Raw genomic sequence first — 26784 nt, forward strand, 5'->3', positions numbered from 1 at the left:
AACATCATCCAGAATGTCCAAAACAGGAGGAATGGCTAGGGGTCTATGCTGAGGCAAAAGAAGAAACTCACGGAGTCTATTCTTAGAGTCAGAGTAATCTTGTCCTTCCCAGTGGAAATGCTCTCTCATGGTGTGCAGGGTTTCCCCAAAAGAGAAGTCTTCAGAGGGGGAAACAGAGGTAATAGACTCCTCAGCATCTGAGTCTTCATAGAAAGGGAAGGGGTAATCCTGTTCCTCAGAGTCTGCTGAGGAAATGGATTCCTGGTCAGAAGGAGGTAAATCTTCCTCCAGTCTAGGCCTTTTGTCAGGAGGGGGCTGGGAACCTCTGATAAGGGTAATCGGGTCCTCCGCCATTTTGAGCATCTGTTTTTTAGGCATAGGGGCCTGTATTGGGAGTTTGTGGACCCGGTTTCATAACCTTTGGAAGCTTAGCGTATGACTTAACGGAAAGAGTCGTTGGTTTAAAGACTCCTTCTGAAACCGAAGGCCTGTCCATAGTCTCCGGATTGCCGCCAGGGCTGGCGTCCGCGAGTTGAGGAGAAACCGGCTCCAGTGGCCGGTAGATTCCGACTGAGAAGTAGTTGTATTTTCTAAATCTGCGGTAGTCAGGGGCTGCGTAGGTGCCTCACTGAATACCGAAGATCCGGCGGCAGGCCTAACCGAGACCTCGGTATCTGGTCTAGGTCTAGGCTGCCGGTCTTTGTCCTTGTGTTTTTTAAACATAGCGGTAGTTGGAGGTTCCGATGACATAATGTAGTTGAATTTTCTGCCAAAATAATGTCGGGCGGTATCAGCCTGACGCTTAATAGTGCGTTTATTGAACCTAGTGCAAAACCGACAACCAGAAACGTCATGGTCTGGGCCTAGGCAAGGAATACAATAAGAATGAAAATCCTTATGAGGTATTTGCTTCCCACAATAAATACAATTATTAACTTTGACATCGGTCTGAGGCAAGAAAAGTTTCCCCAACGGGGTACTTAGCTTTATAGAAGACTTCGGCTGAAATTTTATTCGAAAATCTCAGGAGCTGGCTGACCGGCACTTGTGAACTGCTTGTGCTTCACGCACCGTGCGGCAAGAAAGACTGGAGAAAATGGCGTTGGCTGCCTCTTTTATACCCCTGCCGCACTGGCGTCAGGGAAGAAGCGACGACAACAGATGCCGTACCAAGGCTTTGGAATTCAGGCTGACTGCGGGACCGCCTGACGGCAGGATAACCCAAGTGTGATGACTGCAGCAGCATAGCACGATGAACATCAAACTCTGCCTGATCATGTTAAAGCAAAGCTTTTAGATGCTCCCTTACAGCAGGATGTTCTTTTTGGAGTTAAAGCAGAAGAAGTCTTAAAGAAAATGGAGGATAAGGCAAAATCTATGCAGACAGTCAAAGATTTTCTTCAGGTACAGCCACCTCGCTTCAGCAGAAATTGGCCAACAAAAAATTGGTCCTTTCCAGCTACTGACAGACCACAGAGAGGTAAATACAGACGTCCAAGAGGCAGAGGACAACCACAAGCCCAATACAAACCTCGACAATGGGGCACTGCAACACAGAAGGGAGGAGAAGACAGGCCCCAAACTACTAGAAGGCAAACTCAGTGACTCGCACCTCATCTGGCCAAGCAACACTCTCGTGGCAGCTCCCTTAGGAGGAAAACTCGCACTTTTTTCAGACAACTGGCACATTGTCACAAAGGACAAATGAGTCCTAGACATAATTTTACGAGGATACAGATTCCACTTTCACACCTTGCCAATGAAAAGAGGAATGCCAAACCTGCCACAAAATCAATGGGCAGAGGCACAAAAATAAATTACAGCTCTCATGGACATGAGTCATTCAACTGGTACCTACACGGGAGCAAGGCCAAGGATTTTACTTAAGACTCTTTCTAGTCCCCAGAAAGGACAATGCCTGGAGACCAATTCTGGACCTTTCAATTCTAAACACCTTCTTACAAGTACCCAAATTCAAGATGCTAACACAGCAGCAGCTTCTTCCCATGTTGGGCAAGAAAGCATGGCTAGTAACGTTGGACCTCAAGGTGGCATACCTGCATGTCCCTATCAGACAAAGTTGCAGAAGATACCTCCGTTTCATTGCAGGTTCAACCCATTACCAATTCTCTGCACTGCCCTTTGGCTTATCCACTGCGCCCAGGGTCTTCACAAAATGCCTGGCACCAGTAATTGCATACTGCAGACAAAGAGGAATTCAAATATACCCATACCTGGACAACTGCCTCATCCAAGCAGAAAACAAGGACATCCTCTTACAACATCTGTCTTTTGTAAAACATCTAAGTTGCCTGGGGTACACAGTAAACGAAAAGAAATCAAAATTAGTACCCTCACAAAATATGACATTCCTGGGTGCCAGCTTGAATACAATGGCCCAGAAGGCTTATCTGACGCCAGACAAACAACTACAACTGACTCAATATTTCAAAACAATTGCAACAAAGACCCAACTCCCTGCAAGAAAAATTCTGCAGGCCTTGGGCTTCATGGCATCTTGTATACTACTAATACCATTTGCAAAGCTGCATATGAGGAAATTACAGTGGTACCTAAAAAGCGTATGGTCTCAACACAGCCACAGCTTGGACACAATGTTATCTCTCATTCCCTGCCTACAACAGGAGTTTCTATGGTGGTCACAGTCATGTCACCTCAACAAGGGCCAGCCTTTCACCTTGCCCCCAGCCAGGCAAACTATGACAACAGATGCATCGGACTACGCCTGGGGGGCACACATGGCAGGACAGTGCGTTCAAGGCATATGGACTGCAGATCAAAGGAATAGCACATCAATCAAAAAGAGATGCTAGCTGTACAGAATGCTCTGATAGCCTTCAAAAACCTATTACATCCAGGACAACTCACAATAAGGATGGACAACAGCACAGTAATGTGGTACATAAACAAGCAAGGGGGTACACACTCCTAACCTCTAAGCAGGCAAGCAATGATCATGTGGAACACAGCACTGGCTTACCAAGTTCAGTTGCAAGCTCAATTCCTGCCAGGAAAAAAGAACACATTGGCAGACGACCTCAGCAGAAACATCATGGATCCCCACGAGTGGAAACTGGATCCTCAAGTATTTGCAGTGATAACTCAAAAATGGGGCCTTCCAGGCATAGACCTGTTTGCCAGCCCCCAAAACTATCAGCTAACAAAATTTTGTACAAGGAGACTTCACCATCAAGCTTAGACAGAGTTTCTCTACGAACTAATCCTTCATTCATGCCTAAGGTGGTTTCCAGTGTGGCTTTTAATCAAACCATCCACTTACCCACCTTGTTTCCAAATCCACAGAACAAAGGAGAAAGACTCCTGCATTCCTTGGACGTTCACAGGCAACTTCGTTACTACTTGGATAAAACTAAGGTTTTCAGAAAATCGGACCAGCTCTTGGTATCCTATGCTACAGCTTCACAAGGGAAGGCTATATCAAAACAAACTATTTCCAAATGGATAGGGCATTGCATTCGATTTTGCTATACCCATCATGGAAAACCAATTCCTGCTACCATTAGGCCCACTCTACCAGGGCAACAGCTACATCTACAGCCTTCCTCAGGGGTGTTCCAACCAAGGAGATTTTGGAAGCTGCAACTTGGAGTTCAGTACACACCTTTACCAAACACTATCACTTACCACTTTACTCTAAGACTAGAGCTGGCTTCGCCACTGCAGTTCTGCAGGGCCTTCTAGCCCCCTCTAACCCTCTATGACTCCTCCACCCATCTTTAGCTTTGGGATTCTACCAAAGTGTGATGACTGCAGCAGGGTAACACGATGAACAAAGTACAGATGTTCATCGTGCATACAGCTGCAGTCATAACAGATGGGTTATCCTGCCGTCAGGCGGGTCCTCGGTCGGCCGAATTCCAAAGTCTAGGTCCGGCGTCGGTTATCGTCGCTTCCTCCCTGACGTCAATGCGGCAGGGGTATAAAAGAGGCAGCCAACGCCATTTTCTCCAGTCTTTCTTGCCGCGCGGTGCCCGAAGACTAAGCAGTTCGCAAGTGCTGGTCGGCCAGCTCCTGAGATTTACGAAAGTATTTCAGCCGAAGTCTTCTTGAAAGCTAAGTACCCCGTTGGGGAAATTTTTCTTGCCTCAGACCGATGTCAGACAAAGTTAATAATTGCATTTCATGTGGGAAGCTAATACCGCATAAGGATTTCCACTCTTACTGTATACCTTGCTTAGGCCCAGACCACGACGTCTCGGCCTGCCATTTTTGTGCTAGAATCAACAAACGCACTATTAGCGTCGGGCGGAGTTCGCCCTTCACTTTTTTGGCAAAAAATTTAATTATATTATGTCGTCGGATACTCCGACTCCAGTTTTGAGCAAAAAACGCAAAGATAAGGACCGGCATACGAGGTCCGCACCACCTACTGATACCACGCTAAGGCCGACTACCGGTTCTCCGGTACTCAGCGAGCCCTCGCAGCCCCTGAGTACCGATGACAATGCATTACCGGTGTCTTCAGTACCTGAGGTCGCAGGCTCCTCGGCCCCCATTCCTACTACAGATACCGACGCCACTCCTGGCGGGGAAATTCAGAATTTAGACAGGCCTGCCATTTCTCAAGGGGTCTTCAGGCCTTCCTCCTTCTCTATTAAAGCCTTCACTAAAACAGCCATGAAAACCAAAAAAACAGGTTCCTCAGACACCCGCTCAAGGCACCATGCCTAAAAAAACAGATGCTTAAAATGGCTGAGGATTTGATTACTCTTTTCAGGGGTTCTCAACCCCCCTCTGACAAAAGGCCCAGATTAGAGGAAGACTACCCTTCCTCAGCTCAAGCTTCTATTACCTCAGAACTATCAGAGGACCAGGATTGTGCCTATTCTCCATTCGAAGACTCTGATGCAGAGGAGTCTATTCCCTCGGTCTCCCCCCCGAGGACTTCTCTTTTGGGGAAACCCTGCATACATTGAGGGAACACTTTCACTGGGAAGGCCAAGATTACTCAGATTCCAAGAAAAGGCTCAGGGAATTTCTTCTGCTCCCCCAGCATAGGCCTCTGGCTATCCCTCCTGTTTTAGATGTATTGGATGATGTGTACACAGAAGCCAGCCTTAATCCTGATTCTTTGCCTCCAACTCCTGTTAAACCAGACGGGTATTACCGGGTTCCTGATTCTCACCAGTTCCTATATAAAAGCCATACTGCTGACCCAGAAACCATTTCACAGGGTCCCAAGGGAATTAAGGCCTCTACTGCTAAAAACCCATTACCTTCAGAGAGAGATTCCAGATCTTTAGAAAGGTGGGGGGAAAAGGTGTAAACCTCGGCCACTTTAACCATGAGGGCATTAAACTGTCAGTTCCATATGTTAAAGTATCAACAGTTTTTGATATCTCAGCTGAAAAGCAAAGTGACACAACCAGAACAACCAGATTTAAGAGTTGCAGGATTTATTGCATGGTGCAGAGCAAGTGTGTAAACATACCTTGCAGTGTGGTTTTGATGCTTTAGAGGCCTCATGTAGAGCTGCTGTTACGGGGTCTGTTATACGTAGGCATGCTTGGCTCAAAGAGCAAACCTTACCAGATCATGTCAAAGCTAAATTATTAGATGCACCTCTTCAAAAAGATGTATTGTTTGGTGTTAAAGCAGAGGAGGTGCTAAAGAAAATGGAGGAAAAAGTGAAATCAATGCAAACGGTGAAAGATTTCCTGCAGGTACAGCCTCCACGTTTCAGCAGAAACTGGCCTTCAAAAAATTGGTCCTTTCCAGCCACGGACAGACCTCAAAGGGGCAGATACAGGCGTCCAAGGGGTAGAGGGCAACCTCAAGGATCTTTCAGAGCCAGACAGTGGAAAGCACCAACCCCAAGAGGTGGAGAAGATAGATCATGGTCTTTTAGAAAACGGACACAATGACTTCCCCCTACACCTGCTAAGCAAAGCTTGAATGGCAGCACCTTTGGGCAGAAAACTGACATTATTCTCAAAAAATTGGCATATTGTTACAAAAGACAAATGGATTCTGGACATTATAGACAGAGGCTACAGGTTCCACTTTCACGCCCTTCCAAAAATGAGAGGCATGCCAAACCTGCCACAAAAGCAAAGGGCAGAGGCACAAAAACAAATTTCAGCTCTTATGGACATGAAAGCAATTCAAGAGGTACCTGCAAAAGAACAAGGTCAAGGGTTTTATTCCCGACTATTCCTGGTACCAAGGAAAGACAAAGATTGGAGACCTATCTTAGACCTATCCATCCTAAACACATATCTACAGGTGCCAAAATTCAAGATGCTCACATTACAGCAGCTTCTTCCCATGCTGGGCAAGGAGTCTTGGCTGGTAACATTGGACCTCAAGGAGGCATACCTGCATGTCCCTATCAGACAAGATTGCAGAAGATACCTCAGATTTCTTGCAGATTCAATCCATTACCAATTCTCTGCATTGCCCTTTGGCTTATCTACTGCGCCCAGAGTGTTTACAAAATGCCTGGCATCAGTAATCGCCTTCTGCAGACTACAAGGGATACAAATCTACCCATATCTGGACGACTGCCTGATCCAAGTGGACAGCAAGGACATACTACTGCAGCACCTGGCATTTGTAATAAAACTGTTGAACTTCCTGGGATACACAGTCAACAAAAAGAAATCAAAACTAATACCCTCTCAACAAATAATTTTCCTGGGTGCCAACTTGGATACAACCACCCAGATGGCCTGCCTCACGCCAGACAAGCAAGGGCAACTATCTCAATACTTCAGAAAAATGGCATCTTACACCAGGCTAACTGCAAGGAAAGTCCTGCAGGCTCTGGGATTCATGGCGTCTTGCATCCTACTTATCCCATGTGCAAAGCTGCATATGAGGAAACTTCAGTGGCACCTAAAAAACTTATGGTCTCAACACAGCCACAGCTTGGAAGCAATTATACCACTCATTCCATGCCTTCAAAAGGAATTTATGTGGTGGGCTCGAGTTTGCCAAAGAAACACAGGTCTTCTTTTCTGTGTACCTCAAGCAACTCAAATCATCACAACAGACGCCTCAGACTACGCATGGGGAGCACACATGACAAATCAGTGCATTCAGGGAAAATGGGCACGAAAAGAGAAGCTCCTTCACATCAACCAAAAGAAAATGCTAGCCGTGCAAAAGGCTATTATGACCTTCAAAGACCTACTGCATCCAGGCCAGCTATTGATAAGGACAGACAACACCACAGTGATGTGGTACATAAACAAACAGGGGGGAACTCATTCATACCCCTTGTGCAGGCAAGCCATGACCCTATGGAACACAGCACTGGAATTGAAAATTCAACTACAGGCACAATTCTTGCCAGGGAAGGAAAACACACTGGCAGACAACCTAAGCAGAAATATGTCAGATCCACACGAATGGAAGTTGCATCCTCAAATTTTCACAAAGATAACTCTGGCATGGGGACAGCCAGACATAGATTTCTTTGCTACCCACAGAAATTGCCAGTTGAAAAAATTTTGTTCAAGGACCTATCATCCACAGGCCTGGAAAGTGGACTCACTTTCCTTCAATTGGGCAACATTGGCAGTCTATGCCTTCCCGCCTCTTCCTCTGCTGCCCAAAGTTCTATTAAAAGTCAGAGCAGAGAGGCCAAAAATGATTCTCATTGCTCCAGACTGGCCAAGGAAACACTGGTATCCGCTCCTGAAGAGCCTGACACATTCCCCACCATGGATCCTACCTCTAGTCCCTCTTCTGTTGTCCCAGCACAACTACAAAACCCTTCACAGCCATCTCAAAACTCTAAATCTAGCTGCATAGAGAATTCCTTGATTTCCCAACAGTTTCTCCTCTCCAAGGAGGTGCAGGATGTCATCTTGGAGGCCAGAAGACCTTCTACTAGAAAGGCCTACTTCGCCAAATGGAAACAATTTTGTGCCTGGAATCAAAAGAAGGGACAGAATCATTGGGTAATAAATGTACCTCAAATTTTACAGTACCTAGCTGAGATGTTAAACAATGGACTTTCCTTCTCCTCCATCAAGATCCACGCTTCAGCCATTTCTGCACAATACAACACAGATCCTCCTTTATTCTCTCATCCTCTCTTAAGGCAGTTCCTCAGAGGGGCAAAGAATATAAAACCCCCAAGGAAACTACCAGTCCCTGCTTGGGACCTCAACTTCGTATTGGAAAAAGCTGACCATTCCTCCCTTCGAGCCAGCTTCTTCATCAGAGTTACAGTACTTGTCATGGAAAACAGCCTTTCTTCTGGCTATCACCTCAGCTCGCAGGGTTTCGGAGCTACAGGCCCTCATGGCTGTGCAACCATTCATCATTTTCCATCAGGGCAGAGTTTCCTTACGAACCAACCCTACCTTTATGCCAAAGATAGTATCCAGTGTAGCTTTGAATCAGACTATCCACTTACCTACTTTTTAACCTAATCCACAAAACAAAGGGGAAAGACTACTACATTCCTTGGACATTCACAGACAACTTCGTTATTATTTGGACAGGACAAAGCAATTCAGGAAATCTGAGCAACTCTGTGTCCTATGCTGCAGGTGCTCAAGGAAAGGCTATTTCCAAACAGACAATTTCAAAACGGATAGCCCACTGCATACGCTTTTGTTACTCAATTCATGGAAAAACTGTGCCTGCATGCATCAGATCCCACTCCACCAGAGCCACAGCTACCTCTGCAGCTTTCCTCAGGGGGGTCCCTACCAAGGATATTTTGGAAGTAGCCACCTGGAGTTCAGTGCACACTTTCTCCAAGCACTATCACCTCCCACTATACTCTGTCTAGAGCGGGCTTTGCCACAGCAGTCCTGCAGGGCATCCTAGCCCCTCCTAGTTCCACTTAGTGCCTACCACCCTTACTTAGCTTTAGGATTCTACCCATCTGTTATGACTGCAGCTGTATGCACGATGAACATAGTACAGATGTTCATCGTGCATACATCTGCAGTAATCACAGATGGGTTTTCAGCCGTCAGGCGGTCCCTCGGTCGGCCGAATTCCAAAGTCTTGGTCCGGCCTCAGTTGTCGTCGCATACTCTTCTGACGTCAGGAAGGCCAGAGTATATAAGACACAGCCGACGCCATATTCTTCAGTCTTTTTTGCCGAGTGGTGCCCGAAGCAGAAGCAGTTCGCAAGTGCCGGTCGGCCAGCTCCTGAATTACGAAAATATTTGGAACCGAAGTCTTCATTAAAGCTAAGTACCCGTTGAAACTTTTCTTGCCTCAGACCGATGTCAGAAAAAGTTAATAATTGTATTTCTTGTGGGAAGCAAATACCGCATAAGGATTTCCATTCCCTTTGCATACCTTGTTTGGGCCCAGACCACGACGTCTCGGGCTGTCGCTTTGCGCTACCTTCAATAAGCACTATCAAGCCGGCGGAGTTCGCCCAACACTTTTTGGTAAAGCTTTTGACTATAAAATGTCGCCGGATACTCCGATTACCGCTTTATCCAAAAGCAAGGAAAAGGACCGACATCGTGGCGCGGTCTTTACTGACACCACGAAACAGGCTACACGTGGTCCGGTTCTCAGCGACGCCTTTGCAGTCCCTGACTACCGACACTCCTTTGGCGGTGTCTCCTGTACCGAGACCGCTGGGTCATCGGCCCTTTCCCAGACTACAACGAAGCCCGGCTTATGTCGAGCCTACTAATGTGGACAGATCCACCTCCACCCATGGTGTTTTAGGCCTTCATCTTCTTTTTTCTATTAAGGCCTTTACTAAATCCAAAGCAGCCAGGCATCACACTAGGCCTGCTGCTCAAGGCCCATCTCCTGGACCCATGCCTAAGAAGCAGATGCTTAAAATGGCTGAGGATCTAATAACTCTTATCAGAGGTTCTCAGCCCCCTCCTGACAAGAGACCCAGAGTGGAGGAAGAATCCCCCTCTTCTGATCAGGGATCCATTTTATCAGAGCATTCTGATGCAGAGGAACACTCTTACTCCCCTTTTGAGGATTCGGATGCAGAACAGTCCATTCCTTCTGTATCCTTCCCTGAGGATTTTTCTTTTGGGGAAACCTTGCACACCTTGAGGGAACACTTCCATTGGGAAGGCCAAGACTTTTAAGATTCCAAGAAAAGACTTGGGGAATTTCTTTGGTTACCTCAGCACAGACCTCTGGCTATACCCCCCGTTTTGGAGGTACTGGATGATGTCTACTCGGAGGCTTGTCTTAATCCTGATTCTCTGCCTCCTGCACCAGTAAAGCCTGATAGATATTACAGAGTACGCAGTTCTCACCAATTTCTCTACAAAGGCCATAATGCTGACCCTGAAACCATTTCACAAGGCCCTAAGGGAATAAAGGCCTCCACTGCCAAGAATCCACTTCCTGCAGAAAGGGAATCAAGATCTCTAGAAAGGTGGGGTAAGAAGGTATATACCTCGGCCACCCTAGCCATGAGGGCCTTAAACTGCCAGTTTCATATGATTAAATATCAACAGTTCCTGTTATCACAATTACAAAACAAAATGTCTCAACCTGAACAACCAGATTTAAAAGAGTTACAGGATATGATGCATAGTGCGGAACAAGTGGGTAAATACACCTTACAATGTGGTTATGATGCCCTAGAGGCCTCCAGTAGAGCGGCTGCTACAGGATCAGTTATTCGCAGACATGCCTGGCTTAGGGAACAAAATCTGCCTGAACATGTGAAAGCTAAACTTCTTGATGCTCCTTTACAAAAGGATGTACTTTTTGGTACTAATGCTGAGGATATACTACGAAAAATGGAAGAAAAAGCCAAATCTATGCAAACTGTCAAAGCTTTCTTACAGGTCCAGCCACCACGATTTAGCAGAAATTGGCCTTCAAAAAACTGGTCCTTTCCAGCCACTGACAAGCCCCAAAGAGGTAGATACAGACGCACAAGGGGCAGAGGGCAATCACAAGGATCATACAGAGGCAGACAATGGCAATCTCCAGCACCAAGAGGTGGTGAAGACAGTGCACAACAATACAGGAAGCAAACCCAATGACTCACTCATTTCCATGCCAAGCAAGTCTCAGCTGGCAGCACCTTTGGGAGGGAAACTAGCATTATTTGCAGGCAATTGGCATATTGTCACAACAGACAAATGGATACTGGACATTATAAACAGAGGCTACAAATTTCAATTTCACACTCTTCCAAAAATGAGAGGCATGCAAAACCTACCACAAAATCAAAGGGTAGAGGCACAACTGCAAATTTCAAAGCTCCTAAACATGAGAGCTATACAAAAGGTACCTACGCACCAACAAGGTCAAGGTTTTTATTCAGGACTCTTCCTGGTACCAAGAAAAGGAACCGACTGGAGACCCATTCTGGGCTTATCCATCCTAAACACATTTCTACTCGTACCAAAATTCAAGATGCTCACATTACAGCAACTTCTTCCCATGCTGGGCAAGGAGTTTTGGCTGGTAACATTGGACCTCAAGGAGGCATACCTGCATGTCCCAATCAGACAAAGCTGCAGAAGATACCTCAAATTTCTTGCAGGTTCAATCCACTATCAATTCTCTGCATTGCCCTTTGGCTTATCTACTGCGCCCAGAGTGTTTACAAAGTGCCTGGCATCAGTGATTGCCTATTGCAGACTTCAAGGGATACAAATTTACCCTTATCTGGACGACTGCCTGATCCAAGCGGACAGCAAACACATACTACTGGAACATCTGGCATATGTGACACGGTTACTGCTTTATCTGGGATACACCATCAACAAGGAGAAATCAAGGCTAACACCATCTCAGAAAATAACCTTCCTGGGTGCCAGCTTGGACACAAACACCCAGATGGCATACCTTACGCCAGAAAAACAAGGGCAATTATCTCAGTACTTCAAAACACTAGCAAAAAGTACCAGGCTTACTGCAAGGAAAATCCTGCAGGCTCTGGGATTCATGGCATCTTGCATTCTTCTAATCCCATGTGCAAAGCTGCATATGAGGAAACTTCAATGGTACCTAAAAAATCTATGTTCTCAACACAGTCACAGCTTGGAAGCAATTATACCAATAATTCCATGTCTACAAAAGGAATTTCTATGGTGGGCCCAAGCATGTCAAGTAAACACAGGCCTTCCTTTCTGCAAGCCTCAAGCAAAACAAGTCATAACCACAGACTCCTCAGATTACGCATGGGGGGGCGCACATGAAGGACAGGTGCATTCAGGGCAGATGGTCCCAAAAGGAAAAGCACCTTCACATCAATCAAAAAGAAATGCTAGCAGTAATAAATGCAATTACAGCTTTCAAGGACTTCCTGCATCCAGGACAATTACTGATAAGAACAGACAACACCACAGTAATGTGGTACATAAACAAACAAGGAGGAACACACTCATACCCCTTGTGCAGACTAGCCATGACTTTTTGGAACTTGGCTCTAGAAAGACAAATCGAACTTTAGGCACAGTACTTGCCAGGACTGGAAAACACACTGGCAGACACTCTGAGCAGGAATATGACAGACCCACACGAATGGAAGCTACATCCGCAGGTGTTTACGGAGATAATCCAAGCGTGGGGGAGGCCAGGCATAGATCTCTTTCCCTCCCACAGGAACCATCAATTGAAAAAGTTTTGCTCAAGGACCTTCCATCCAAAGGCCTGGAAAGTGGACGCCCTTTCATTCAGTTGGACAACATGGACAGTTTATGCATTCCCACCTCTGCCTCTACTGCCCAAGGTGCTTTTGAAAGCAAGAACAGACAAACCAAGGATGATACTGATTGCTCCAGACTGGCCAAGGCAACACTGGTATCCACTCCTGAGGAGCCTAACACATACTCCTCCCTGGCCCCTGCCTCTAATACCACTTCTGCTGACGCAGAACAACTACAAAACCCTTCACAGCTAGCTGAAAACACTCAACCTCGCTGCATGGAAAATTCCTTAACACCACATCAAACTATACTCTCCAAGGAGGTGCAGGATGTCATTTTGGAGGCCAGAAGACCATCTACTAGAAAAGCTTACTCCGCAAAATGGAAGCGGTTTTGCTGTTGGAATGAGAAAAGAGGGCAGGACCCTAGAAAATTGAACTTGCCTCAGGTGTTACAGTACCTAGCTGAACTACTGAGCAGTGGACTTTCATTTTCTTCAATCAAAATACACGCCTCAGCCATTTCTTTAGAATTCAACACAGATCCTCCTTTATTCTCACACCCACTCTTACGGCAGTTCCTCAGAGGAGCTAAGAATATAGGACCTCCAAGGAAACAACCAATACCAGCCTGGGACCTTAATTACATACTAGAAAAATTAACATTGCCTCCCTTTGAACCTGCTGCTTCAACAGATCTACAATTTTTGTCCTGGAAAACAGCTTTCCTTCTGGCCATCACTTCAGCTCGTAGGGTTTCTGAACTACAGGCCCTCATGGCGGTGCAGCCCTTCCTCATCTTCCATCAGGACAGGGTTTCCTCTGCACCAACCCATCTTTTATGCCTAAAGTGGTATCTAGGGTAGCCTTAAACCAAGCCATACACCTTCCTACCTTTTATCCTAACCCTCAAAACAAAGGGGAAAGGCTGCTTCACTCTTTAGACATCCACAGGCAGCTACGTTACTATTTGGACAGAACAAAGTCCTTCAGGAAATCAGACCAACTTTTTGTGTCCTATGCGTAGGGGCTCCAGGAAACCAGTTACCAGACAGACCATTTCCAAGTGGATTGGCCACTGCATACGTTTTTGTTACTCCCATCATGGGAAACCTGTCCCTACTGGTATCAGATCTCACTCCACCAGGGCCACAGCCACCTCTACAGCCTTCCTCAGAGGTGTGCCTACTAAGGATATCTTGGAGGCAGCCACTTGGAGTTCTGTACATACCTTCACAAAACACTACCATCTGCCCTTATATTCCAGAACAAGAGCAGGCTTTGCCACTGCTGTTTTGCAGGGCATTCTGGCTCAACCCAGTTCCTCCTAGTACCTACCACCCTATGCATAGCTTTGGGACTCTACCCATCTGTGATTACTGCAGCTGTATGCACGATGAACATAGTACAGTTTTGTACCTACCATAAATGTAGATGTTCGAGTGCTAATACAGCTGCAGTACAGGTTTCCCTCCCTCCTTCCCCTCTTGGTAAGGGCATGGGGCCTAACACCCTCTTCATACCTCCTGACTGGGTTATCCTGCTATGTTTTATTTGCTTGCATTTGTGGATAAGCTTTATTTATGTATTGCCTTCCTTTTGGGGGCACCTGACATCTGGGGCAAGAAAGACTGAAGAAAATGGCGTCTGCTGTGTCTTATATACTCTGGCCTTCCTGACGTCAGAAGAGTATGCGACGACAACCGACGCCGGACCAAGACTTTGGAATTCGGCCGACCGAGGGACCGCCTGACGGCTGAAAACCCGTCTGTGATTACTGCAGCTGTATTAGCACTCGAACATCTACATTTATGGTAGGTACAAAACTGTACTTTTTGTACCTACCATAAATGTAGATGTTCGAGTGCTCATACAGCTGCAGTACAGGATGTTCATCGTGCATACAGCTGCAGTCATAACAGATGGGTTCTCCTGCCGTCAGGCGGGTCCTCGGTCGGCCGAATTCTAAAGTCTAGGTCTGGCGTCGGTTGTCGTCGCTTCTTCCCTGACGTCAGTGCGACAGGGGTATAAAGGAACCAGCCGACGCCATTTTCTTCAGTCTTTCTTGCCGCGCGGTGCCCGAAGCAGAAGCAGTTCGCAAGTGCCGGTCGGCCAGCTCCTGAGATTACGAAAATTTCGAAACTGAAGTCTTCTTAAAAGCTAAGTACCCCGTTGGGGAAACTTTTCTTGCCTCAGACCAATGTCAGACAAAGTTAATAATTGTATTTCTTGTGGGAAGCAAATACCGCATAAGGATTTCCATTCCTTCTGTACTCCTTGTTTAGGCCCAGACCACAACGTCTCGGTCTGTCGCTTTTGTGCTACATTCAACAAACGCACTATTAAGCCTCGGGCGGAGTTCGCCCAGCATTATTTTGGGAAAGCATTTAACTATACTATGTCATCGGCTACTCCGACTCCGGTTTTGTCTAAAAAACGGAAAGACAAGGACCGACACTCAAGGTCCGCTGCCTCTACCTACACCATGCCAAAGCCGACTACACGTGGTCCGGTTCTCAGCGAGGCGCCTACGCAGCCCCTGATTACCGACGACACATCTTTGGTGGTGTCTCCTGTGCCCGAGGTCGCAGGCTCCTCGGCCCACACCCCGACTACAGATACCGAAGCCACTCTTAGCGTTGAAACACAGAATGTGGACAGGTCCACCTCCACTCAAGGTGTCTTCAGACCTTCCTCTTCTTTCTCCATCAAGGCTTTCACCAAGTCTAAAGCAATCATGCACTCTAAGAGACCAGCTACACAGGGCCCATCTCCAGGCCCCATGCCTAAGAAACAGATGCTTAAAATGGCTGAGGGTTTAATTACTCTAATCAGACGTTCTCAGCCCCCTCCGGACAAAAGGCCCAGAGTGGAGGAAGATTCCCCCTCCTCTGATCAGGGCTCCATTATTTCAGAACACTCTGATGATCAGGAACAGTCTTACTCCCCTTTTGAAGACTCTGATGCGGAGGAGTCTATTCCTCCTGTATCCCCCCCTGAGGATTACTCATTTGGGGAAACTTTGCATACCTTAAGGGAACACTTCCACTGGGAAGGCCAGGATTATTCAGATTCCAAGAAAAGGCTCAGGGAATTTCTTTTGTTACCCCAGCACAGGCCTCTGGCTATACCTCCTGTCTTGGGCATCCTAGATGATGTTTACTCGGAGGCCTGCCTTAACCCGGACTCTCTACCTCCAGCTCCAGTTAAGCCTGACAGGTACTACAGGGTTCCTGACTCACACCAATTTCTATACAAAAGCCATGCTGCTGACCTTGAAACCATCTCACAGGGGCCCAAGGGAGTTAAGGCCTCCATTGCCAAAAATCCATTGCCTTCCGAGAGAGATTCCAGATTTTTAGAAAGGTGGGGGAAAAAGGTATATACCTCGTCTACCTTATCCATGAGGGCCTTAAACTGTCAGTTTCATATGCTAAAATACCAACAGTTTTTGTTATCACAATTGAAAAGTAAAATGTCACAACCTGAACAACCAGACTTGAAGGAGTCGCAGGATTTGATGCATAGTGCAGAACAAGTGGGTAAGCATACCTTACAATGTGGTTTTGATGCTCTAGAGGCCTCATGTAGAGCTGCTGTTACAGGTTCAGTCATACGTAGGCATGCCTGGCTCAAGGAACAAGCCTTGCCTGATCATGTCAAAGCTAAGTTACTAGACGCCCCTCTTCAAAGGATGTACTATTTGGTGCTAATGCTGAGGAAGTATTACAGAAAATGGAGGAAAAGGCTAAATCAATGCATACTGTGAAAGAATTTCTGCAGGTTCAACCCCCACGTTTTAGTAGAAATTGGCCTTCCAAAAACTGGTCCTTTCCTGCCACAGACAGACCCCAAAGAGGCAGATATAGGTGCCCGAGGGGCAGAGGACAATCACAAGGATCGTATAGAGGCAGACAATGGCAAGCTCCTACACAAAGAGGTGGTGAGGACAACTCGCAATCTTTCAGAAAGCAAACCCAATGACTTTGCCCTTTGCATGCCAACCAGGTCTCAAATGGCAGCCCCCTTAGGAGGAAAGCTGGCATTATATTCAAAAAATTGGCATGTTGTCACAAAGGACAAATGGATCCTGGACATTATAAACAGAGGCTACAAATTCCATTTTCATCCGTTCCAAAAATGAGAGGCATGCCAAACCTGCCACACAATCAAAGGGCAGAGGCACAAAGGCAAATTTCAGATCTCATAAACATGAAAGCTATTCAAGAGGTACCTACACACGAACAAGGTCAAGGTTTTTATTCCAGGCTATTTCTGGTGCCAAGGAAGGGAAAAGATTGGAGACCTATTTTGGATCTATCCATCCTAAACACATTTCTACTGGTACCAAAATTCAAGATGCTCATTCTACAGCAACTTCTTCCCATGCTGGGCAAGGAGTTTTGGCTGGTAACATTGGACCTCAAGGAGGCATACCTGCATGTCCCAATCAGACAAAATTGCAGAAGGTACCTCAGATTTCTTGCAGGTTCAACCCATTATCAATTCTCTGCATTGCCCTTTGGCTTATCTACTGCGCCCAGAGTATTCACGAAATGCCTGGCATCAGTAATTGCCTACTGCAGACTTCAAGGGATACAAATATACCCTTATTTGGACGACTGCCCGATCCAAGCGGACAGCAAGCACATTCTTCTGAAACATCTGGCTTGTGTAATAATGTTATTAAACTCTCTGGGATACACAGTCAACAAAGAGAAATCAAGGCTAATACCCTCTCGGAAGATAGTTTTCCAGGGTGCCTATTTGGACACAAATGCCCAGATGGCCTACCTCACGCCAGAGAAGCAGGGGCAACTAATTCAATACTTCAGAACACTGGCAAGGTGCACCAGGCTGACTGCAAGGAAAATCCTGCAGGCTCTGGGATTCATGGCATCTTGCATCTTACTAATCCCATGTGCAAAACTGCATATGAGAAAACTACAATGGAACCTGAAAAACATATGGTCTCAACACAGACACAGTTTGGAAACAATAATACCACTAATTCCATGTCTGCAAAAGGAATTTCTGTGGTGGGCTCAAGCATGTCAAACAAACACAGGTCTTCCATTCAGCAAGCCTCAAGCAAATCAAGTCATCACAACAGACGCCTCGGACTACGCCTGCGGGGCACACATGCCAGACTGGTGCATTCAGGGCAAATGGTCCCAAAAAGAAATGCTAGCAGTAATAAATGCTATTATAGCTTTCAAGGACCTTCTACAACCAGGTCAACTATTGATAAGAACGAACAACACCACAGTTATGTGGTACATAAACAAACAGGGAGGAACGCATTCTTCTCCCCTATGCAGACTGGCCATGTCACTTTGGAACATGGCCATGGACTTACAGATGGAACTACAAGCACAGTACTTGCCAGGCAAGGAAAACATGCTGGCAGACAACCTAAGCAGGAATATGACAGATCCACACGAATGGAAATTGCATCCAAAAGTTTTTACAGAAATAATACAAGAATGGGGAAGGCCAGACATAGATCTCTTTGCCTCCCACAAGAATCATCAATTGTCAAAATTCTGCTCAAGGATCTTCCATCCAAAGGCCTGGAGAGTGGATGCTCTTTCCTTCAGTTGGACATCAATGACAGTTTATGCCTTCCCTCCTCTTCCCCTGCTGCCCAAAGTCGTATTAAAGACCAAAGCAGACAGACCAAAGATGATCCTCATTGCTCCGGACTGGCCAAGGCAACACTGGTACCCACTCCTGAGGAGCCGGACGCATTCCCCTCCATGGACCCTGCCTCTAATGCCTCTTCTTCTGACTCAGCACAGTTTCAAAACTCTTCACAGTCAGCTAAAAACACTCAATCTCGCCGCATGGAAGATTCCTTAGCATCACAACAGGCCCTACTCTCCAAGGAGGTGCAGGATGTCATTTTGGAGGCCAGAAGGCCATCAACTAGAAAAGCTTACTCTGCAAAATGGAAACGTTTTTGTGTCTGGAATGAGAAAAAGGGCCAGGATCCTGGAAAACTGAATTTACCTCAAATACTACAATATTTGGCTGAACTGCTAAGCGGTGGACTTTCTTTCTCCTCCATCAAAATCCATGCATCAGCCATCTCTGCAGAATACAACACTTTTCCACCTTTATTCTCTCACCCTCTCCTAAGGCAGTTCCTCAGAGGGGCTAAGAATTTAAGGCCTCCAAGAAAACAACCAATACCTGCTTGGGATCTTAATTTCATGCTGGAAAAACTGACCTTGCCTCCCTTTGAGCCAGCTGGCTCATCAGATTTGCAATATTTGTCCTGGAAAACAGCTTTCCTTCTGGCTATCACCTCAGCTCGTAGAGTTTCAGAACTACAGGCTCTCATGGCCGTCCAACCTTTTATTATCTTCCATCAGGACAGAGTTTCCTTACGAACCAACCCGTCCTTTATGCCTAAAGTGGTATCCAGGGTAGCTTTAAATCAGGTCATACATTTACCTACTTTTTATCCTAATCCTCAAAACAAAGGGGAGAGATTACTACATTCCTTGGACATCCACAGACAACTGCGTTATTATTTGGACAGAACAAAGCCTTTCAGAAAATCAGAACCGCTCTTTGTGGCCTATGCGGTAGGAGCTCAAGGGAAGCCAATTTCCAAACAGACAATCTCAAAATGGATAGCCCACTGCATACGCTTTTGCTATTCCTTTCATGGCAAAACTGTTCCTACAGGCATTAGGACTCATTCTACCAGGGCCACAGCCACCTCTGCAGCATTCCTCAGAGGAGTTCCTACCAATGATATTTTGGAAGCAGCCACTTGGAGTTCTGTGCATACCTTCTCCAAGCACTACAACCTACAATTATACTCAAAATCTAGAGCAGGCTTTGCCACTGCAGTCTTGCAGGGCATTTTGCCTCCTCCTAATTCCACCTAGTGCCTACCACCCCTTTCTTAGCTTTGGGATTCTACCCATCAGTTATGACTGCAGCTGTATGCACGATGAACATAGTACAGTTTTGTACCTACCATAAATGTAGATGTTCGAGTGCTAATACAGCTGCAGTCCAGGTTCCCCTCTTGGGACAGGCCTATAGGCTAACACACCCTCATACAACCTGATTGGGGTATTCATTTATGATGCATTTGCTTGCAACTATTGTATTTGGATTATATTGCACTGCATGATTACACAAATTTATGTATTGCCTTCCTTCTGGGGACACCTGACATCTGGGGCAAGAAAAACTGAAGAAAATGGCGTTGGCTGGTTCCTTTATACCCCTGTCGCACTGACGTCAGGGAAGAAGCGACGACAACCGACGCCGGACCTAGACTTTGGAATTCGGCCGACCGAGGACCCGCCTGACTGCAGGAGAACCCATCTGTTATGACTGCAGCTGTATTAGCACTCGAACATCTACATTTATGGTAGGTACAAAACTGTACTTTTTGAGTAAAAGACGCAAAGATAAGGACCGACATACGAGGTCCGCGACTTCTACCGACACCACGCTAAAGCCGGCTACAGGTGCTCCGGTTCTCAGCGAGGCGCCTACGCAGCCCCTAAGTACCGATGACGCTTTTTTAGCAGTGTCTTCTGTGCCCGAGGTCGCAGGCTCCTCTGCCCCCACTCCGACTACAGATACCGACGCCACTCTTGGTGGGGAAACTCAGAATTTAGACAGACCTGCCACCTCTCAACGTGTTTTCAGGCCTTCCTCTTTTTCCATTAAGGCTTTCACAAAATCCAAAGCAGCCATGAAAACTAAAAGACAAGCTCCACAGAGGCCCTCTCTAGGCCCCATGCCTAAAAAACGCATGCTCAAAATGGCAGAGGATTTGATTACTCTTATCAGGGGTTCTCAAACACCCTCGGACAAAAGGCCCAGACTGGAGGAAGACTACCCTTCCTCAGACCAAGCCTCTATTACCTCAGAACATTCTGAGGACCAGGAATATTCATATTCCCCTTTTGAAGATTCTGATGCTGAGGAGTCCATTCCCTCTGTCTCCCCCCCTGAGGACTATTCTTTTGGGGAAACCTTACATACCTTGAGGGAACACTTTCACTGGGAAGGCCAAGATTACTCAGATTCCAAGAAAAGGCTCGGGGATTTTCTCTTGCTTCCTCAGCACAGGCCTCTGGCTATTCCTCCTGTTTTGGATATATTAGACGATGTGTACACAGAAGGCAGCCTAAACCCAGATTCTTTACCTCCAGCTCCTGTTAAACCTGACCGGTATTACCGGGTTCCTGATTCACACCAATTCCTATACAAAAGCCATGCTGCTGACCCAGAAACTATTTCACAGGGTCCTAAGGGAATTAAGGCCTCTACTGCCAAAAACCCATTACCTTCAGAGAGGGATTCCAGAGCTTTAGAAAGGTGGGGTAAAAAGGTATACACCTCGGCCACTTTAACCATGAGGGCATTAAACTGTCAGTTCCATATGTTAAAGTATCAACAGTTTTTGTTATCTCAGTTGAAAAGCAAAATGACAACCTGAACAACCAGATTTAAAGGAGTTACAGGATTTGTTGCATAGTGCAGAGCAAGTGGGTAAACATACCTTGCAATGTGGTTTTGATGCTTTTGAGGCCTCATGTAGAGCTGCTGTTACAGGGTCTGTCATATGTAGACATGCTTGGCTCAAAGAGCAAACCTTACCAGATCATGTCAAAGCTAAATTACTAGATGCACCTCTTCAAAAAGATGTATTGTTTGGTGTTAAAGCTGAGGAGGTACTAAAGAAAATGGAGGAAAAGGCAAGGTCAATGCAAACAGTGAAAGATTTCCTACAGGTACAGCCTCCACGTTTCAGCAGAAACTTGCCTTCGAAAAATTGGTCCTTTCCAGCCACGGACAGACCTCAAAGAGGTAGATACAGGCGCCCGAGGAGTAGAGGGCAATCTCAAGGATCATTTAGAGCCAGGCAATGGCAAGCTCCTGCACCAAGAGGTGGAGAAGATAGATCACAGCCATTCAGAAAGCAGACACAATGACTTTCCCCTTTGCATGCCAAGCAAAGCTTTAATGGCAGCACCTTTAGGCGGAAAACTGGCATTATTTTAAAAAAATTGGCATACTGTCACAAAAGACAAATGGATCCTGGACATTATAGACAGAGGCTACAGATTCCACTTTCACACCCTTCCAAAAATGAGAGGCATGCCAAACCTGCCACAAAATCCAAGGGCAGAGGCACAAAAACAAATTTCAGCTCTCATGGACATGAAAGCTATTCAAGAGGTACCTGCAAAAGAACAAGGTCAAGGTTTTTATTCCAGACTATTCCTGGTACCAAGGAAGGACAAAGATTGGAGATCTATTTTGGACATATCCATCCTAAACACATATTTACTCGTACCAAAATTCAAGATGCTCACATTACAGCAGCTTCTTCCCATGCTGGGCAAGGAGTCTTGGCTGGTAACATTGGACCTCAAGGAGGCATACCTGCATGTCCCTATCAGACAAGATTGCAGAAGATACCTCAGATTTCTTGCAGGTTCAACCCATTATCAATTCTCTGCATTGCCCTTTGGCTTATCTACTGCGCCCAGAGTGTTTACGAAATGCCTGGCATCAGTAATTGCCTTCTGCAGACTTCAAGGAATACAAATATACCCATATCTGGACGACTGCCTGATCCAAGCGGACAGCAAGCACATACTTCTGAAACACCTGGCCTTTGTAATAAAATTGTTGAACTTTCTGGGATATACAGTCAACAAAAAGAAATCAAAACTAATACCCTCTCAAGCAATAATTTTCCTGGGTGCCAGCTTAAATACAAACACCCGGATGGCCTACCTCACGCCAGAGAAGCAAGGGCAACTATCTCAATACTTCAGAAAAATGGCAACCTTCACCAGGCTGACTGCAAGGAAAGTCTTGCAGGCTCTGGGATTCATGGCATCTTGCATCCTACTGATCCCATGTGCAAAGCTGCATATGAGGAAACTTCAATGGTACCTAAAAAACTTATGGTCTCAACATAGCCACAGTTTGGAAACAATTATACCACTCATTCCTTGTCTTCAAAAGGAATTTCTGTGGTGGGCTCAAGCATGCCAAAGAAACATAGGTCTCCCCTTCTGCATGCCTCAAGCAAATCAAATCATCACAACAGACGCCTCGGACTACGCCTGGGGGGGTGCACATGACAGATCAGTGCATTCAGGGCAAATGGTCCCAAAAAGAGAAGCACCTACACATCAATCAAAAGGAAATGCTAGCAGTACAAAATGCTATTATGGCCTTCAAAGACCTACTGCATCCCGGCCAGCTATTGATAAGGGCAGACAACACCACAGTGATGTGGTACATAAACAAACAGGGAGGAACTCATTCATACCCCCTGTGCAGACTAGCCATGTCCCTTTGGAACACGGCTCTGGAATTGCAAATCCAACTTCAAGCACAATTCCTGCCAGGGAAGGATAACACGCTGGCAGACAACCTAAGCAGAAATATGACAGATCCACACAAATGGAAGTTGCATCCTCAAGTTTTCGCAAAGATAATTCAGGCATGGGGACGGCCAGACATAGACCTCTTTGCTACCCACAAAAATTACCAACTGAAAAAATTTTGCTCAAGGACCTATCATCCACAGTCCTGGAAAGTGGACGCACTTTCTTTCAATTGGACAACAATGACAGTCTATGCCTTTCCACCTCTTCCTCTTCTGCCCAAAGTTCTACTAAAAGCCAGAGCAGAGAGGCCAAAGATTATTCTCATTGCTCCAGACTGGCCAAGACAACACTGGTATCCACTCCTGAAGAGCCTGATGCATTCCCCTCCATGGATCCTGCCTCTAGTGCCTCCTCTGTTGACCCAACACAACTTCAAAACTCTTCACAGTCAGCTAAAAACCCTCAATCTAGCCGCATGGAGGATTCCTTGATTTCCCAACAGACCCTCCTCTCCAAGGAGGTGCAGGATGTCATCTTGGAGGCCAGAAGATCTTCAACTAGAAAAGCCTACTCCGCCAAATGGAAACGGTTTTGTGCTTGGAATCAGAAAAAGGGCCAGAATCCTTGGGTTCTAAATTTACCTAAAATATTACAGTACCTTGCTGAGATGTTAAACAGTGAACTTTCCTTCTCCTCCATCAAGATCCATGCTTCAGCCATTTCTGCACAATACAACACTGATCCTCCTTTATTCTCTCATCCTTTCTTAAGACAGTTCCTCAGAGGGGCTAAGAATATAAAACCCCCAAGGAAACCACCAGTACCTGCTTGGGACCTTCATTTTAGAAAAACTAACTCTGCCTCCATTTGAGCCAGCTGCCTCAACAGAACTACAATATTTGTCATGGAAAACAGCTTTCCTTCTGGCTATCACCTCAGCACGCAGGGTTTCGGAACTACAAGCCCTCATGGCGGTGCAACCTTTCATCATTTTCCATCAGGACAGAGTTTCCTTACGAACCAACCCTTCCTTTATGCCAAAGGTAGTATCCAGTGTAGCCTTAAATCAGACTATACACTTACCTACCTTTTATCCTAACCCACAAAACAAAGGGGAAAGACTACTACATTCCTTGGACATTCACAGACAACTTCGTTATTATTTGGACAGGACAAAGCCTTTCAGAAAATCAGAGCAACTCTTTGTGTCCTATGCTACAGGTGCTCAAGGAAAGGCTATTTCCAAACAGACAATCTCAAAATGGATAGCCCACTGCATACGCTTTTGTTACTCATTTCATGGAAAAACTGTACCTACAAGCATCAGATCTCACTCCACAAGGGCCACAGCTACCTCTGCAGCTTTCCTCAGGGGCGTTCCTACCAAGGATATTTTGGAAGCAGCCACTTGGAGTTCTGTGCACACTTTCTCCAAGCACTACCACCTTCCACTATACTCTAAATGTAGAGCGGGCTTTGCCACAGCACTCTTGCAGGGCATCCTTGTTCCACTTAGTGCTTGCCACCCCTTTTTAGCTTTGGGATTCTACCCATCTGTTATGACTGCAGCTGTATGCACAATGAACACAGTACAGTTTTGTACCTACCATAAATGTAGATGTTCGAGTGCTAATACAGCTGCAGTCCAGGTTTCCCTCCCTCCATCCCCTCTTGGGACAGGCTTTATGACAAACACCTCCTCATACAACCTGATTGGGGTATTCTTTATGGTGTATTTGCTTGCATACTACTGTTTTTTGATTATATTACATTGCATTATTACATGAGTTTGTTTTGCCTTCCTTCTGGGGGCACCTGACATCTGGGACAAGAAAAACTGAAGAAAATGGCGTTGGCTGCCTCTTTTATACCCCTGCCGCATTGACGTCAGGGAGGAAGCGATGACAACTGATGCCTGACCTAGACTTTGGAATTCGGCAGACCGAGGACCCGCCTGACGGCAGGATAACCCATCTGTTATGACTGCAGCTGTATGAGCACTCGAACATCTACATTTATGGTAGGTACAAAACTGTACTTTTTGTACCTACCCTAAATGTAGATGTTCGAGTGCACACCCTGCTGCAGTCCAGGTTACCCTCCCTCCATCCCCTCTGACCTACCCTAACTGGCTAAATCTCTACAATACCTTCCTGATGTATTTGCTTTTAGCTGGAGGGATTTTGTGTTTGTGCAAAAATTTCTTAATTTGGTACTAATTATTGGCCACCTTTTTGGGGGCACCTGACATCTGGGGCAAGAAAAACTGAAGAAAATGGCATCGGATGCATTATATGTACCCCTGGCGCACTGACGTCAGGGAAGAAGCCACAGCAACCGACGCCGGACCAAGACTTTGGAATTCCGGGCGACCGCAGGACCGCCTGATGGCAGGATAACCCAAGTGTGATGGCTGCAGCAGGGTGTACACTCTAACATCTACATTTGTGGTAGGTACAAAACTGTACTTTCTTCCTTTTAGGACAATTGCAATTCAGTCAGACAATGTCAGTAGTCTGGTATGCAAGCAAGGAGAAACCAAATCCTACCCCATGTGTCGAGAGGCCATGAGGATTTGGCAGTGGCCGATAGCTTCCAACCGCTTTCTGATAGCAAAGCATATCTCGGGGAGCTCCAGTGTGAGTGCGGACAAGTTGAGCAGATGTATTCTCCTGCCCCTCGAGTGGTTCCTTAATCCCGATGTGGTGGCAGACATTTTCAGCTGCTGGGCCAGCCGTGCTACGACCTTTTTGCCTCTCCATTGAGCAACAAGTGCAGCAGTTATTTTGCCCTATTCCTCTCAAAGGGAGAATCCCCAATGGATGCTGTGATTCACAATTGGCCCATGGGACTTCTTTATGCTTATCCCCCCATTCCTCTGATTCCACAGTTCTTAAAGAAAGCTCATCGGTTAAAATGCAAAGTGATCCTCACAGTCCATTTTTGGTTTCGACAAGTTTGGTTCCCCTACCTTTGGCCTCATCTGGTATACCCACCGTGGATTCTGGACCTCTTCCAGACCTGATTGCTCACCCCCAAGGGTTGAGCCACCCGAATCTGTCCAGTCTCAAGCTGACAGCTTGATTTCTCCACTTTCGTTAATTGCCAGGCAGGCTGATCTCACCTCACCTGTTCGGGATATTATCCTGGCCTCTCATAAACCATCCACCAGAAGACTGTATCAGGACAAATGGAAAATGTTCTCTCTCTGGTCAAAGGATAACATGCTAGATCCGTATTCGGCTCCGGTCATGGTGGTTTTGCAGTACATTTTCTAAGCCTCTACCATACGAGTACATCTGCCACCAATTTCTAGTTACCATAATGGGCTGGATGGTACACTTCTCATCTCACTACGTTTATGTAAAACCTTTCTCAAAAGAGTTTCACACATCAGTCCCCAGTCAGACAGCCTATAGAGCCATGGAACCTCGTGTTAGTTCTACAGTCGTTGACTCAACCTCCCATTGAACCTGCAGCAAAGTGTGACCTGAAATTCTTGCCTTGGAAATCCTTGTTCTTGGTAGCCATGTCGTCAGGCGGGTTTCGGAGCTACAGACATTGTACATTAAAAGACCCTACTTGGTCTTTCACAAGGCCAGAGTATCACTCTGGACGAATCCATCTTTCCTCCCCAAGGTTGTTTCTGACTTCTTCATCAATCAGTCCATTGCCCTACTAGTGTTCTTTCCGAATTTTTCAAGTAAAGGAGTACTGCCTACATTCCTTGGATGTACGGTTACTTTTATCGAACTGGCTAAGGGACTGCATATGCTTCTCTTACTCTTC

At 46.1% G+C, this 26784-nt stretch overlaps 1 protein-coding gene across 1 annotated transcript in view; it reads left to right on the forward strand.

Moving 5' to 3' along the window:
- Positions 1-26784, forward strand: part of LOC122791266 (protein FAM98A-like) — a gene marked incomplete at its 5' end in the record, with an annotated part of 841249 nt that overhangs the window by 136090 nt on the left and 678375 nt on the right.

The sequence above is a fragment of the Protopterus annectens genome, chromosome 1.part2 (genome assembly GCF_019279795.1).
Source record: "Protopterus annectens isolate FY-2018-M chromosome 1.part2, PAN1.0, whole genome shotgun sequence".
In the NCBI taxonomy this organism is placed as follows: domain Eukaryota; kingdom Metazoa; phylum Chordata; order Ceratodontiformes; family Protopteridae; genus Protopterus; species Protopterus annectens.